At 40.9% G+C, this 12,976-nt stretch overlaps 1 protein-coding gene and 1 pseudogene across 1 annotated transcript in view; one reads left to right on the forward strand and one right to left on the reverse strand.

The window, feature by feature from the left end:
• LOC128634180 (piwi-like protein 1) overlaps nucleotides 1-12,976 on the reverse strand; it is a 130,972-nt gene that overhangs the window by 12,693 nt on the left and 105,303 nt on the right. The gene's annotated exons all lie outside the window — the stretch shown is intronic.
• Nucleotides 1,120-3,592, forward strand: LOC128634178 (kelch-like protein 10; annotated as a pseudogene).

Consider the following 12,976-nt stretch of genomic DNA (forward strand, 5'->3'; position numbering starts at 1 on the left):
TGAGGCTAAAAATGCTATTCATGTCTTAAGCAGATTCTTACCATGTAGTCTAGGCTCTCAGTCACACTGTGGTCTCAGGAGTAGAGGAGGTTGACTTTGGTTCCCTGGACAGCAATGGGACTCCGGCCTGCAATCTCACCTGCTATATCCAGAGCTCCAGCAATCATTGACTATCAGGGAACACACGATTGCAAAGATGAACAGAACACACACTTGCCTTCATTTATACTAAATAATTAAGCTACATGAAAAAAATAAAATAAAATACACGGTACAACCCAAAGTCACATTCTTCTGTCATCATTCCATATCTTCCATGTGTCAGTCCAGAATTTCACCTTTTTGTGATCACAGAAATTAACACAAAATCAAGAAACTCCACAATATTCAGAGGAGCTTCCACTTTTTCAAAGTTACTGCAGATTTGGGCCAAAACATGTCATGACGCGTCATCACCACAACAGGCCTTCAGCACAGGTTACTCTACTTCCTGAACAAGTGCGGACCCGGATACAAGGACTTGTGTAAAAATCTGATGTTTTGGGTCATCTTTTCATATATATATATATATACAGTGAGGGAAAAAAGTATTTGATCCCCTGCTGATTTTGTATGTTTACCCACTGACAAAGAAATGATCAGTCTATAACTTTAATGGTAGATTTATTTGAACAGTGAGAGACAGAATAACAACAAAAAAATCCAGAAAAACGCACATCAAAAATGTTATAAATTGATTTGCATTTTAATGAGGGAAATAAGTATTTGACCCCTCTGCAAAACATGACTTAGTATTTGGTTTAAAAACCCTTGTTGGCAATCACAGAGGTCAGATGTTTCTTGTAGTTGGCAACCAGGTTTGCACACATCTCAGGAGGGATTTTGTCCCACTCCCCTTTTGTCCCCGTGGCGTGGACATTAAACAGATTCTTTTTTTAAAAAAAGACGCTTTAACTCCTAAACTTTTTATTCAAAGGTAAAACGGGATCCCTAAAAAACATAATCAACAATTGTTTTCATTTATTTCACAAAACAAATATTCTACTCATATATGTACACATTCAAACATCATGCTTTTCTAACAATGTGTTTACACAAACGAAATAACGCCACAAAGTAACACAAACACAGCCCCATATTAAAAACATTATTTCTTTTCAGACGTATTTCACCCCACCAAAAACCAAACTCATTAACATAAACACCTTTTGTCAGGAGGGGGACTATTCCCCCCCAACACACACCTCTCCACAACACCCCCAGACACAAAGGAGCCAGATTGACCATCTGATAAACTCCATAGGGTTACCCCCCTCACCACCCCTACAGACCTGTCAGTCAGGGAAGCACAGAGGGTCATAAATTATCACACACAACACTTTGATTGACAGTTTGACAGAAAGTGTATGATATAACTACTTCTGTTGGTGAACAGCCTGCTGAACAACTGCTGCATGTTCCTGAAGGCTCAGCTGTGTCCCGAGAACTGCGTTAACATCTGTCGTTTAGCTCACTCCTACTTCTGCGAGAGGTTGAAGCAGCAGGCCTTCCGGTTTATCTTGCACAACTTTGAGGAGACGGTGCGCCTCTCTGAGGAGTTCCTGGATCTGACGGTCGAGCAGCTGAGCGAGATCATCGAGAAGGACGAACTGAACGTGAAACAGGAGAGCGTGGTGTTTGAAGCCATCTTACAGTGGATCAAACATGCGCCATGGAAACGGAAAGCGCACATAGGAGTGTTACTGCCCAGGGTGCGTCTGGGGCTATTGACACATGATTACCTTATGAACAATGTGAGCAACAACGTTTTAGTGATGGACAACATGACATGTAAGCTGATCGTCACCAGAGTTCTGATGGGCATCGATGACCTCAACCCGAGCCTTCCTTCAGCTCTGATCTCCAGAGACTCCGCCTGTCTGGCGCCGTTCTGCTGGCCATCGGTGGCTATGGCCACAAGAATCTCAATACAACTCAATACAACTGTACAAATGTTTGTACAACAAACATAGAAGCGTATGATACGCGAGCAGCACGCTGGGTCAACGTCACATGCAACGACGAGAGTCCACGAGCCTATCACGGGACGGTGTATCTGAATGGCTTCGTGTACTGCATCGGAGGATTCAACAGTGAGGGTTTCCTCAACAGTGTGAGAAGGTTTGACCCCATCACCAGAACCTGGGCTCAGGTGAACCCCATGCACTCTTGCCGGTGTGACGTGAGCGTGTGTGTGCTGGACAGTCGTATCTATGCGATGGGAGGATTTGATGGCTTCGAACATCTGAATACAGTAGAGCGATATGAACCTGAGAATGATCGGTGATGCATGATCGCGCCGATGCACGAACCAAGGGGTGACTCTAGCGCTACAGTACTGAATGGCAAAGTGTACATATGCGGAGGGTTTGACGGGAGCGGGTGTTTGTTCACGGGGGAGTATTACAGTCCTCAGACGGGAGCGTGGACCCTCATCACCCCCATGATGATCAGAAGGCGTGGACTGGGCGTGGTTGCGTACGGAGGATGGGTTTACGCTGTCGGGGGAAATGATGGTGTTAATCAAATAAGCAATGTAGAGTTGTATAATCCTCAGACCAACATGTGGACACAAGGTCCAGCCATGAACAACAAGCGCAGCAACTTCGGCATTGAGGTGCTGGACGATCTCCTGTTCATTGCTGGAGGAGATAACGGCTCTACCTCCATGGATGAAGTGGAGTGTTATGATAAGCAGACTTCTGAATGGCATGCAATCGAAAACATGGGGATTTCTCGCTGTGGTCTGAGCTTCTGTGTGCTGTCTGGTTTACCCAACATGGCAGAGTACGCTGCTCCCCGAGACGATCCCTACAGAGTCCCTCAGAGCTCACAGAGCACCAGATTCTACCTCACACCTCCTGCCAACGTCTGAGACATACAAATGAACCTCTTCCTTCATCAGCATCCTTTTGTTCTCGAGAATCAAATTAACCACTCTGAAGCAGTCAAACTACTGAATTTGCCTTTTGTTTCCCCTCTTATGCCGCAAGCCGTTGTACTGAAACTTGTAAAACCACAACGTCCCTCGTGGAGACGTGTGATAGAACAGTCCTGAGAGCTCTCACACACACACGTACACATACCTGAGATCACAATGACATGGCGGCACTCATGTGGTCAACGCTAAACAGAATTCCCTTCACGTTATTTTCTATGTGATGAAACCGGACTTTGATGACTTGTAGCTTTTATGTCATAAGTTTAGGTTCGTGACGTAATTCCGCTGATTTTAGCCCAAATTCACTAATGTGATAAAATCACTGTAACGGATCATATTTACAAGCAAAGATGAAGACAGGGGACGACGATTATACATCATTTCTCTCTGTACATCACAGGAATAATTCATGTAAGTCTTATTAATAGGTTTATCAAACTCAAATATGACCTTGTCAGAGTATCCACCATTATTTCTGAGCCAGAACGCCTTTAGATCGGAACGCCGGAAAACTGGTTCTGTACTTTCAGAGCTCGAGTACAACGGAGTGCAGCATTAATACCAGCGGATCCACAGCAAGAGACTTTCGGATAATACTATAAACACACCAGATTCAATTACACTACAATCAAACAAGAAAAAAAAAACACGGATTAGGAAAAAAGGACATAAAATAATGACAAAGAGTAAAGGAAAAGGAGAGACAGAATGTGTGTGTGTGAGAGAGGATGAGAGAGAGAGAATGTGTTTGTCTGTGAGTGAGAGATAGAGAGAGGATGAGAGAGAGAATGATAGAGAGAGAGATATGAATGAAAATTAAATAGAAATAATGAAAAGCAGAAATCAAGAGGGAAAACAAAAAGTGAAAGACAAACACATTACATGAGCGACTGACAGATAAAGTTTGAAACAAACAAGTGAGAAGAAAAGAAATGTAAAAAATAATGGAGAGAAAGAAAGAGCAAAAAAGGAACAATAAAAATGATAAATATGAAAGAGAAAGAAATCATGGTAGGGGAACAAAAAGGTAGGACACAATTACTAAAAAGCAGGAGAAACCGTGGAAAAGAAGAGGAAGAGAGACAGATAAAGAAAAAAGGAAAGAGAGGAAGGAGAAAAGAGTGAGAGAGGGATGAAAGAAATGAAGACAGATTAACGTTTCACCTTGAAGAAGTCTGTTTTGTCAGCAATGTGACATCCCCTGTGTGAGCGGCAGCCTGATCACCACGGCAACACAACCCTGGCTCGGGCTCATTGGCTGGGCGGAGTCGGCCACGCCCACCCGTTCTGCTGTCATTATGGCGACGGACTGCGTCAGACCCACAAGGTCCATGAGGAGGGAGACAGTGACGGTGCAGATGCTGAAGTCCAGCTCAGAGAAACAGATGTTCATCAGAGACTCGAGCCACCAAGGAGGCGGAGTCACACCGCCGCTGTCTGACATCATCACCACACACACGTCATTTAAAATCATATTAATATTAACTATTATTATTGTTGATGTTGATATTAATTTATAAGTAATCGTACACTGTAATTAGTAATAATAAACAGCAAATAATAAATAAATCAGTAATATTGCATAAAAAAGTAAATCCAGAATAATCATCAGAAAACTTTAAAATAAGCAATAACATGCAAATGTGAGAGTATGTTCTGTTTAATGTGCGCTGGTTAAATAAAATCATTTTGGCAGCCGTGAACGCAGACACACACTCTTTCTATTCAAATACACATAGCCTCTCTGTTAACTCCACCTCCCCCTGGTTAGCCCCGCCCCCTGCTGGGTGATGAAGAGCTCCACCAGTCTGCGTCCTGCTCATGGGCTGGGCCACTGGACAGGAGGACGAGGGGGGAGATGAGTGGAGGTTGGACTTTGGAGCAGAGGCACAGGCAGTTTTGCAGTCCGAGCTGCAGCGTAACGGCCGACACCATCCTCAACAACTGGGGCAAGGGTTCTGTCTGGATCTCTATATACACACATCTCCTACACACACTTACAGACAGACAGACAGACAGACAGAGAGAGAGAGAGAATGAGAGAGAGAAAATGTAAGACAGTTGATCTGTTAAGTCATGAAACTGTTACACAGTCAGTGTGTAAAATATAAAGTCTTGATACTGTGTATTTGGTGTACGATAGTGTACGATGGTGTTTTTGGTGTAGGATGGTGTAGGATGGTGTTTTTGGTATAGGATGGTGTTTTTGGTGTACGATGGTGTTTTTGGTGTAGGATGGTGTTTTTGGTGTAGGATGGTGTAGGATGGTGTTTTTGGTGTAGGACGGTGTTTTCGTGTAGGATGGTGTAGGATGGTGTTTTTGGTGTAGGATGGTGTTTTTGGTGTAGGATGGTGTAGGATGGTGTTTTTGGTGTACGATGGTGTTTTTGGTGTAGGATGGTGTAGGATGGTGTTTTTGGTGTAGGATGGTGTTTTTGGTGTAGGATGGTGTTTTTGGTGTACGATGGTGTTTTTGGTGTAGGATGGTGTTTTTGGTGTAGGATGGTGTAGGATGGTGTTTTTGGTGTAGGACGGTGTTTTCGTGTAGGATGGTGTAGGATGGTGTTTTTGGTGTAGGATGGTGTAGGATGGTGTTTTTGGTGTAGGATGGTGTTTTTAGTGTAGGATAGTGTAGGATGGTGTTTTTGGTGTAGGATGGTGTTTTTGGTGTAGGATGGTGTAGGATGGTGTTTTTGGCATAGGATGGTGTTTTTGGTGTAGGATGGTGTTTTTGGTGTACGATGGTGTTTTTGGTGTAGGATGGTGTACGATGGTGTTTTTGGTGTAGGATGGTGTTTTTGGTGTAGGATGGTGTTTTTGGTGTACGATGGTGTTTTTGGTGTAGGATGGTGTAGGATGGTGTTTTTGGTGTAGGATGGTGTTTTTGGTGTAGGATGGTGTAGGATGGTGTTTTTGGTGTAGGACGGTGTTTTCGTGTAGGATGGTGTAGGATGGTGTTTTTGGTGTAGGATGGTGTAGGATGGTGTTTTTGGTGTAGGATGGTGTTTTTGGTGTAGGATGGTGTAGGATGGTGTTTTTGGTGTAGGACGGTGTTTTTGGTGTAGGATGGTGTAGGATGGTGTTTTTGGTGTAGGATGGTGTAGGATGGTGTTTTTGGTGTAGGATGGTGTTTTTAGTGTAGGATAGTGTAGGATGGTGTTTTTGGTGTACGATGGTGTTTTTGGTGTAGGATGGTGTAGGATGGTGTTTTTGGTGTAGGATGGTGTTTTTGGTTTAGGATTGTGTAGGATGGTGTTTTTGGTGTAGGATGGTGTTTTTAGTGTAGGATGGTGTAGGATGGTGTTTTTGGTGTAGGACGGTGTTTTTGGTTTAGGATTGTGTAGGATGGTGTTTTTGGTGTAGGATGGTGTTTTTAGTGTAGGATGGTGTAGGATGGTGTTTTTGGTGTAGGACGGTGTTTTTGGTGTAGGATGGTGTTTTTGGTGTAGGATGGTGTAGGATGGTGTTTTTGGTGTAGGACGGTGTTTTTGGTGTAGGATGGTGTTTTTGGTGTAGGATGGTGTAGGATGGTGTTTTTGGCTGACATGTAAAGAGAAACTGTGTGACAATAAGCCTAGTGAAGTTGACTAAGCCCTCAGGGGTTTAATAAGATCACCACTAAGAACTGAATACTTACTGCAAGTTGGTTAATGACCTTGAAACATTTAAACAGAAATGGGGTGTAAATCAATGTATTTGTGATGTTGATTATAACGGAAATAGTTACATATTTATTTGAGGTTTTTTTTTAGTGATAATATGATGTGCTGAAACATGATGCTTAATTGATTCGTCTATGAGGGGGAAAAAATTGTAATCTTTGGTATTAAAGGATATTTTAAAGTCCAGTCCATCCAAGGTTTTTCTCTCCCTCTCCCCCTGTCTCACCTAGGATTCTCTCTCTCTCCCTCTCTCCAAGGGTTTTCTCTCTCTCTCACTCTCTGTCTCACCTAGGATTCTTTCACTCTCCGTCTCAGCTAGGATTCTCTCTCTTTCTCTCTCTGTCTCTCCTACGGTTCTATCTCCCTCTCTCTCTCTCTCTCTCTCTCTCTCCAAAGTTTTTCTCTCCCTCATCTAGGGCTCTCTCTCTCTCTCTCTCTCTCTCTCTCTCTCTCTCTCTCTCTCTCTCTCTCTCCAAAGGTTTTCTCTCCCTCACCTAGGGTTCTCTCTCTCTCTCACTCTCTCTCTCTCACTCTCTCTCTCTCTCTCACTCTCTGTCTCACTTAGGAGTCTCTCTCTCTCCAAGGGTTCTTTCACTCTCTCCCCTTCGCACGCCCCCTCACACTCTTGCGCTCTCTGGATTTCCGTAAAGCTGCTTTCTAGCAATGTCTATTGTTAGAAGTGATTTATAGAAATGAAACTGATGTGAATTAATGTTTTATTATTATCATGAAATAGAATGTTATTGATATTCTACTGACTGTTGTAATCTCAGAGATGCATGGTGCCAAATCTGAGACATTTATAAAGCAAGTTTTTTTGTGAAATGAAAACATGTTGGTGCTCATAAAATATCCTGTTTCTCAAAAAGTAGTGTGATTAATTGCTTTTAAATGAGCTATAACAGTCTGTAACAAAATCTAACTTAAAAACTGTGAGGTCAGTGTGAAAACTGTGATATTTAGGAACAACTTGCCTGATCTGATTGTTCAGGTAGTTAACCATCTCCTCCACCTGATCAGACCGATCTTTTAACACCAAATGCTTCATGAGGGGCCGAAAGTGCTCGCTCTGCATCAAGCTCTGGTATATTATAATAATATATAACAATAATAATATATATTAATATTATACTTGCTCAGTTATTTATTGAGAAAAATGATCCAGTATTACATATCTGTGAGGGGTAAAAGTATGTGAACTGTTGCTTTCAGTAAGCGGTGTGAGCTCCTTGTGCAGTAATAACTGCAGATAAACGTTTGGGGTAACTGTTGATCAGTCCTGCACATCGACTTGGAGGATTTTTATCCCGTTCCTCAGTCCAGAACAGCTTCAACTCTGGGATGTTGGTGGGTTTCCTCACATGAACTGCTTGCTTCAGGTTCTTCCACAACATTTCTACTGTATTAAGGTCAGGACTTTGACTTGGCCATTACAGAACATTAACTTTATTCTTCTTTAATCATTCTTTGGAATGACACGTGTGCTCAGGGTTATTGTCTTGCTGCATGACCCACTTTCTCTTGAGATTCAATTCACAGACAGATATCCTGATATTTCCCTTTAGAAATCGCTGTCCTGGTCCAGATGCAGAAAAACAGGCCCAAACCATGACACTACCACCAGCATGTTTCACAGATGGGATGGGGTTCTTGTGCTGGAATTCAGTGTTTTCCTTTCTCCAATCATAACGCTTCTTATTTAAACCAAAAATTCTATTTTTGTCTCATCCATCCACAATTTTTTTTCCCAACATCCTTCTGTTTTGTCCACATGATCTTTAGCAGACTGTGGAAGGTCAGCACTGTTCTTTTTGAGACCACTGACTTTCTCCTTGTAACCCTGCCATGTACACCATTGTTGTTCAGTGTTCTCCAGATGGTAGACTCATGAATATTAGCCAATGTGAGAGGGCCTTTAGCTGCTTAGAAATTACCCTGGGTTCCTTTGTGACCTAGCAGTCTATTACATATCTTCAATTTTGGGGAGATCTTTATTGGACCCTACTGCAGGGTAGGATAACAATGGTCATGAATTTCCTCCGTTTGTACACAAACTAACTGTCTGTGTATTGGTGGAGTCCAGACTCTTTAGAGATGGTTTTGTAACCTTTTCCAGACTGATCAACATTAACAACCCTTTTTCTGAGGTCCTCAGAAATCTCCTTTGTTCATGCCATGATACACTTCCACAAATATGTTGTGAAGATCAGACTCTTACAGATCCCTGTTCTTCGTCATCCCATTGATTGAAGACACCTGACTCTAATTTCACTTTAAGATTAACTGCTAATCCTAGATGTTCACATACTTTTGCCACTATCAGATTTGCAATACTGGATCATTTTCCTTAATAAATAAATGACCAAGTACAATCTTTTTGTCTAATTTGTTTAACTGGATTCTCTTTATCTACTTTTAGGACTTGTGTCATATTTCTGCAGATATAAATAAAAGTCCGTTTGCTGTACACATATTACCAGTATCCAGTGCTTTTCAAAATAAAATCTTATCGCTTGATAGCGTAGAACCTCGTACTTCAAACACAAATCTGCTACTAGACGCGCAGCATACACACATACAGTAGAGACAAATATTGATTATGAAATAACAAGGTGTCTACAAGGTGAATGACGCAGAGCAGCACACAGCTGCGGTGTTCAAAGGTCAGTCTGAGACCGTATCTTCCCAACAGCTGAGAAAAGAACAACAACAACAAAAAAAGACAGACTAATGTGCTCATTCTAAACATTATCGTTTTTATTGTAATAACTTCTACAGGGACTTCTACAGGAAGTGTACTGATTATTCAGACTAGTCGCTGCAGCCCCAAACATAAGTTATATGAAGTGTAACTATATACAGATAACGTTATTTAGTATTAATGTAATAAATCATTGTGTACTTTGTTTTTCTTTAAAAAAAAGTTAGTGTTAGGTTTTACACACCAGTATAATGTGTCAAGTCCGATACTTAACGCTTAGTTTTCCAGATATACTTTCCTCATATGGGACAAGGCGTATGAATGAATGCTGACGTTCATTCATCCAGTAAATGAAAGATTTGTTGCAAATGAACATGACGATAAACTGCTGTCCATCAGAAATTGTAGGAGGCAGGTATACATGTATATGGGCTTGGAGGGAAGGTAGGGTAATAATTACAGTGTTACTGTACATGTAAACTTTAGAGCTTTGTTTTTACCCACTGGCCCTTTAAATTATACTAATACTGTATAAAATGGGAAGAAATCATATACATGCTGAAGCTACAGCTATATAATTTACCTGTGTCTCTGCACTCAGGATGGGACTGAGCAGACGTGCCTCATATCCATGGGGTGCATTTGCAGCAAATACACCACTCTGAAAAACAGAAGAAAAGAAATGTGCATATAAAACACTTTTCTCTGATGGGAAACAGAGCTGTGAAGTATAATGGAGGAGTTTTTAGTTCACCTCATGAGATCAGGATCCTCAGTAAGATCAGTCACAGAGTCCTGGTACTGGAGGTCCTGTAGTGACAAACACTGCTACTAATAATCGCTCAATAATCTGTGCCTTTATGGGGGTTTTAAAGATTTAGTTGCTTTGTTTGATAAGATGCTTTGAGAATTATTCCTCAGTTTTCAGCCTGCATTTAAAGTTCCTGCGTGTGTTTGAAAACCTCTTACCTTGCCATATGTCTGCCCTGGTGTTCAAAGCCACTTCTCTAGAAGGATATTACTGATATTGAGAAGGTCAACACCGTTAATTGGTGCGATCTCTTTAGCCACTGCATGCATTTCTGGTCAGGCAAACAAAAGTGCCACAGAAAAGATGTGATGAGTAAATGCTGTTGTTAAAAACTGTTTAAAGCAGCCTTTTGTTATGCACCCTAGGGCTAGGGGTCGACCGATAGTGGATTTTACTGATACCAATAACCAAGTCAGGCAGAAGTTTTGTAAAACTGATACTGAATGAAAACACTCAAAGTAAAATATTCCTGAACTTTATTACAAAAATAAAGTACTGACTGAACCATGAAAATGTACTGCGCATTTTAAAATGAAATATAATATATTAACTATTAATAAACGTTTATTTAATGTAGCACTCTGTTAGATTTCCAAGTGTCTCAGGAATCTCATATTTATGTCTTCAGATCTCCATCAGCCCTATCAGCCTGTTCTACCATTACTTCTATTAACTTTTAGTTCTGTGCTGCTATGAGCTAGAAAGTGTGGTTTACCGCAGAGTTCAGACCTGGAGAGTCCAAATGAACACACACACACACACACACACACACACACACACACACACACACACACACACACACACACACACACACACACGGTTTATTTCATGCAAAACAAAAGTATTTATACACATTGATAAGAAGCAGTGCGTTTCTACTGGTCCAGGTGTCAGACAGATTTAAACAAAACACACAGCACATAGTCATTATACAAAATATGTCCTGTGTCATGTTGACATGGAAATACATAATATAACCAAGGATAGCAGTTGATCAGCTTATTTAAGGAGGTTATTAAATGAATACAAGGTAATTAAACGAATACATTCATCATAGGTATTTGATAGCAGTTCATAATATAAGAGTACATGATAAGAGAATTTCCCTTCACACTCTAAATAACAAATAAAAATAGAGATGTCCAAAATTAATTAAAAAACACTTCAAATAACAAGAATGAGTTTTTATTTCTCCTCTAGAGGTCACTCTCGTGCTGGATAATGACATCGGACAGTTCTCAGCCGCTGCTGCAAGATACGCAGTCGAGCTCTACCAAGGGCTGCATGGTTCTCAATGAAATAGGAAACTTTTTTTTTGGCTTGAGCAATTATTCGATTCTTACATTACTTACGGAGGCTGCATTTGAACAGACAATAAGGAAATGTAAAGCTTCGGTGCTCCGAGTTTGACAGCAAAAATTCACATCTTGATCTACACCATGAAAAAAAATTCCGTACTTTCTCCAGACTTTCCAGAACCGTGCCTCGCTTGCTGACATTTAGGCACATCATGATTCTAAATGACCAGCAACATCAGTACATCAACCCTAACCTTTCATGAGTCCACACTTTCATGAGTATAACCATTAAAAAAAGAGGCTATTGTACATCCTAATAAATATTCAAGTTGCAATCAAAATGGTGCGTGATTGCTTGAGTATTGGTGCTTAGGGTCTGCATGGTCAAATTTACTCTCACCAGGGGAGGTCTGTCCAGCAGGACTCTTCACACGCTCCACCACTGAGCTGTGCTCGAACAGAGACGCGATGAGACGGCCAGGAACACGTTGAACACATGAACACGTTCTCTGTGGCTGACCGCTGATACTGCAGTTTCGAGGTGAAGCTCTCTCCCCTCGTCTGTAGCTCCTCCTACACACACACACACACACACACACACACGAAACAAATCCATAAACAAGTGCATTCAATAGATCATAAAGTTAGTAGAGTCATTTATGCTGTATTAAATATATACACTGGATAGAAACTATAAAATGATGCCTAATATTTTTGTAATAGTTGTTAGTCAACAAAAGAGCCTCTCTGTAAATGCAACAGGACTGCAAAAGAAAAAAACAAAGCAGCGACCAGTTATATTAAAGCGCAGAGTAAAACTAAGACAAACCTGTATTCATGGAAATGACATGACTTTAAGGCTTAACCAAGATAAGTGGGAAAACAGTTTGGTCAATAGCGATGGGAAGGAAAGACATCATTGTAAAATTTGTTTATGAACAAACAACTAAAGATTCATCTATAAAATAATTAAAATAAAAACTCGTACATATATAGATTTATTTTATAAAGCATCTTATTCCTGTGGTAACAAACCTGTAGCGTATCAGACTTCAGCAATTTGTGTACGAGGTCCAAGCTGAATTTCAAACACACGGTTCTCTCTGCACCTGTAAACAAAGCAGCGGGGCAAATTTCTATATTTATAATAAATAAATCTATTCATGATAGATTAATATAATCAGTGATTAGACAAGGTTTAGAGAGGCCAATCGTAACAAAACTCAGTGGAGCGGTTTGACTCTTGACCCCAGAGGTCTGTGCTCAATTTGAACCCAAACGGCCACTGGGAGGCACCATCACATTTTGTTTTGTGTGTGTGGATTTTATATCATGTGATGTTTCCCACAAACACAAATTCTTTATATCAAATTGTAGATCTCCTTATTTTGAACAACTGTGCCTCAAGAACCACTGCTGTCAATCAAATTGCTGTCAACTCATACTTACATGCACACACATTATGCACACACACATGAACTGGTGTGACTAACAGACCAGATCTTGTGCGATTTGTAAAAATAA

The sequence above is a fragment of the Ictalurus punctatus genome, chromosome 12 (genome assembly GCF_001660625.3).
Source record: "Ictalurus punctatus breed USDA103 chromosome 12, Coco_2.0, whole genome shotgun sequence".
In the NCBI taxonomy this organism is placed as follows: domain Eukaryota; kingdom Metazoa; phylum Chordata; class Actinopteri; order Siluriformes; family Ictaluridae; genus Ictalurus; species Ictalurus punctatus.